The sequence below is a fragment of the Psammomys obesus genome, unplaced genomic scaffold, assembly GCF_907164565.1.
Source record: "Psammomys obesus unplaced genomic scaffold, mPsaObe1.curated_primary_1811, whole genome shotgun sequence".
NCBI lineage: Eukaryota > Metazoa > Chordata > Mammalia > Rodentia > Muridae > Psammomys > Psammomys obesus.
This window is the reverse complement of record NW_026585504.1, coordinates 58,670,189-58,675,071: the sequence shown is the minus strand read 5'-3', so window position 1 is coordinate 58,675,071 and position 4,883 is coordinate 58,670,189.

Below are 4,883 nucleotides of genomic sequence, written 5' to 3'. Positions count from 1 at the left end.
CCTTCCTTCCTTCCTTCCTTCCTTCCTTCCTTCCTTCCTTCCTTCCTCTCTCTCTCTCTCTCTCTCTCTTTCTTTCTTTCTTTCTTTCTTTCTTTCATATTATAATTGGGATTGCTAAAGAACAGGGAAAAAGCACGAGAGACACAGGGATGGAAGAAGCAACGTTTTCATTTGAGAACAACTTGATCAACTGCATGGGAACCCCAAGCTGGTCAACAGGGAAGTTATTAGAATATTGAAAAAACTCAAAGAGGCCGAAAGACTGACATGCATGCCAATGGCATTGCTGTATCCCCAAGCTGGCAATGCCCAGACAGTAACTAGCTTTGCTCTGATGGGCTACACGAAGATTCTTGAACACAGCTATTCTCCCCATCTCACACTCTCCCTCCCCTCCCCTCCACTTCATTTCTTTCCTCCATTTTAAACAACTCTTTATTAAAACTATTTTTAAAAAGCCCATTTCTTAGCTCATGGGTTGTAGAAGGACCAGCCTGGAGCAGGGAGCGCTCTGCTTGCTAACATGCAGTGGTAGACTATAAGCCGCTGCTTGCAGCAGCACAGAGCCTATAAACTACCTACTATTGACCTGACAACACATACCTGAACAAGACCATCCTGTTCAGCAAACCTCTTTGCTAAAAGAAGATTTACAAGAATTGAAAACCAAACAAAAAACCATTCTACATACACAAGTAGGGTGAGGTAACATGACAAAGGTGTTAAACCTCCGTAGCTGTTTCTGTAAGCGATCCTGATATAAATTTAGCTAGACTTCCTAAAGAGTCCAACAACCCTATTCTAAAGTTTGTGAGAAAGAATAGAGTGCCATGGATAGCAAGCTAGAAAAGAAGGATAAAATTGGCTTGTTTTGTTCTTTGGCCTTGTCATTTCCTCTTTCTCACTGAGTATAAATATTCCAAGGTTTAGCCAAGCACGCGGCTACTCAGCTTGCCATCAGAATTCTTAGCTTATTTTCCGACCAAGAGCTATGAAATATGGCCTAGGACTGAATTCCAGCCAATAGAAAGTGGACAGAAAGACATGTGGGCAACATAAAGAGAGTTGTGAACTCTCCTCTTCCAGAGTGTTCAACTGATCTCACTCTGGATGATGAGACCATGTCCAAGGGAATAGAGGGGCAAGAAAATTCCCTGGCCTTGGAATTTGGGGTGGCCGTGTGTGCAGAACTGTTGTCCTTTCCTAGACAGCCACCAGCTCAGATGTTTATAAAAGGAAGAATACACTATTTGTCTTTGTGGTTGTTGTTAGATAGGGTCTTGTGCAGCATAGCTAGCCTCGGCTTATGATTTGGTGGAGGATGGCCTTGAACATCCATCGGATCCTCCTGTCTCTGTGTCCTGAATGCTGGGATTACAGGTGTGCACCACCATGCCTGTTTTCTGTGATTCTGGGGCTTGAACCCAGGACTCGGTGTGTGCTAGGCAAGCTCTCTACTAACCGACTATTTAAGTTTGATAGCAAGGATGTGGTGACGAAAGAGCAGGTCTTTTGACTTTACCACCTGCTCTGGGAAAAGCACAATGCCTGAGGGTGCAATGAAGGCACACAAGAAACTGAGGCAGGAGGATGGCTACAAATCCAACTTCAGTCTGGGCTGCATCATGATTTCCAGGACAGCTTGGGCTACAGAGTGACATGCTGGCTTAAAACAGCCAACCAGGGCTGGAGGTGGAACTGGATTAGTAAAGCACTTTCCTTGCAAGCACCTGAGTTCAATCCCAAGAACCCACGCTAGAACATAAAAATCCTGCAAATAGGGAGATGGCTCAGTAGTTAAAGTGCTGTGCACCCGCCGGGCAGTGGTGGCCCACGCCTTTAATCTCAGCACGTGGGAGGCAGAGGCAGGTGGATCTCTGTGAGTTCGAGGCCAGCCTGGTCTACAGAGTGAGTTTCAGGACAGCCAAGATTACACGGGGGGGGGGGGGGGGGGGGCCTGTAAAGTGCTGTGCAAATGTAGGACTGGAGTTCTCCACCCCGTCCCCACGCTGGTCAGGGGAGGAGACAGGTGGATCAGGGCCCGACCAGCCCCCAGTCTCCTACTCACAGGGCAACGGGTTCAGTGAGAGAGTTTGTCTAGAAAGAAAATAAGGTGGAGGGCTGGAGAGATAGCTCAGCTGTTAGGAGCACATACTGCTCCTGCGGAGAACCTGAGTTTGGTTCCTAGCACCATGTCAGGCAGCTCACAGTCACCTGTAACTCCAGCCCCCTTCTGGACTTTGTGGGCACTGCGCTCATGTGTACACACACACACACACACACACACACACAAATTAATAACAAACACTTAGGCTTAACCCTAATATTCATATGCACTGGCACACATGAACCTGTGTACTCACACACAAAGGCAAGTGAAACAGAAACCAACAACAACAATAACAACAACAATAAACAAAAAGAAAACAACCAGCGAAGACACAGATGGTGACAGCTATGAGGAGATAAATCTCAGAAGATGACTCCCTAGTGACTAAGACACATGTGAAGAGATGGCCCAGCTCACGATCATGAATGAAATGTAAATTTGAAGCAAGTTCCCACTCTGTGCCCATCAGAATGGCAAATCAGGAGGGTGGGTAATGGATGCCAGGTGTTGACAGGTGCGTGGGGAGATGAGGCCTTTGCGCACCGCTGAGTGTGGGAGTGAAACAGGTGCAACCAGTCTGGAAAACAGTCTTTATTTTGATTTCGTTTGCATAGACTCTTGGGCCAGGAATCCCACTCCTGGGTAAAGAGCCCAGAACATTTCTTCAAGTGGGGACATGAAAGAAGACATTAAAGGTGACTGAAAGATGGCCAACCATGGTGTGAACCAAGCTTTTCTCCCTAGAAGTAAGGGCAGATTCGAAGCAATGAATAAGGTATACAGGTGGCATATGGAAGGTTCTGGAACCATAGGGGGCAAAGAAATGGACTACATCATTCTGGTGGTTCTCAGTCAAAATTCATTCATCATTATTATTGTGCGTGTATGTGTTAATCTGTTGTATGCATATGGAAGTCTGAGAACAATTATTTAAAAGGTAATTGCTTTTGCTGTATTTTGTCTGTGGTGATCTAATGGCGTTTCCTGAATTTTTTGTGTATGTTGTATATGTATGGAGGTGTGTGTGTTATAGTGTGCTCCTGGAGATGAGAGGCTGGCTCCTCCCCACCATAGCTTCTATTCTGTGTGTGCACGTTTTGTGGGTTTATGAAGCGTGGGTGTACATAGGGGTGTGTACACACATGGAGTCCAGAAGTTAGTGTTGGGTGTCTTCGTCCATCACTCTCCACTGGATTTTCCTTTTCTTGAGAGAAGGGTTTTCTTTGCCTAGGACGGGGCAGGTAGACTAGGTCGGCTGGTCGGCCGGCAAGCCCAAGGGACCTGCCTATCTCTTCCTTCCCATCGCTGAGATTACAGGTATGTGGTATGTGCCACCACACCTGGCTTACAGATGTGGTTTCTGGAGGTAGAATTCAGGTCCTCACATTTGCACAGTTACTGACTGAGTTATCTCCTTAGCTCTCCTCTGCACTGTTTGAGACATGGTCTCCTCGGCGAGCCTGGAGCTTGAGGATTCAGCCAGGCTCATCAGCCAGCAAGTCCCTAGTAACCCTCATTGTCTCCACCATCCCCAGCGCAGGCACACACTGCTGATGCCAGCTTATTTACTTTGGTTCTGGGGATTTGAACTCAGGTCCTCATGCTTGTGTAGAAAACATTTTACTCAATTGGCCATTTCTCCAGCCCCCACGTTTTCCTTAAAGGAAATAAAACACAGGAAACATTTCATCTCCTCGCTCCACAGCTCCCCACCCTCTCCTTTCTGTCTCCCCAGAAACACCCACCAAAATGAGCTTCACTCCTTTGCACACTTGTATTTTCACTCTGTAGAGAAGTATACACAAATTGTATACTTCTGTATACAAACTGTATACACAAACTGAATATGCAGTGCTGTTCTGCATCATTTAAGACTCTGTATAGACGCTTCAGCCTGTCCTTACCTCCATGCCACTTGCTTTTGTGTCCACGTTGTTTAGTCATCACCTTGGCTGAGACATAGGCACCTCCCACCCGCTCTCCCTTGCTGCTGATATCTAGCCCATAGTAAGACTCCGTGGCCATCATTCAGATCGGGTTCCCATTGACGGAGAACCTTGTTGTCTCTAATTTTTTTTTTCTTTCTCCACAGTTGTTCAGTAAACATTCTTGCGTGTGTCTTTTGGCACCCATATGCATGGATTTCTGTTGGAGAAGGTTCCAGTCATCTGTGGCTACAGAACAAATTACCTCAAAACATGGTTTGGGGACTGTGGAAATGGCTCAGCTAGTAAAGTGCTTGTTCGCGAATATGAGGACCTAAGTTGAATCCTCAGCACCCACGTAACCAAGTCAGGTGTGGTAAGATCACAACATACCCTACCCCCCTCCCATTTATTCGGTGCTAGCATCAACCCAGGACCTCACTCATGCTAAGCAAGTACTGACTTACGTTCCCATCCCTAGATGTGCTCTTTTAGGGACAGTTCAAAGCTGTCGAGGCTGGACAGAAGAGTTTTCCCACAAGGGAGGTGGGAGGCAGCGGTTGTTGGAGCTGTGCCTGGCAGACATGGGCTGACTGTGACAATGCCCTGGCTGGGGAGGCTCCAGCAGCAGGGTGGCTGGGAGCAGAGGGAGGAGGCTGTCCCACACGGAGGTTGTCCGTTTTCTGGTTTCCATTCTTTCCCAGACTGCGGCCCCACACTCCTGCTGCTTGGCGGGAAGGGTGCAGCTGGTCTCGGGAAGCCCACCTTCCCTGGAGCTGTCAGGGTATCCCATGTCCTTCTACATCTGTGTGCGGTTGTCTTCAGCACTATACTGCCAAAGGGGCACG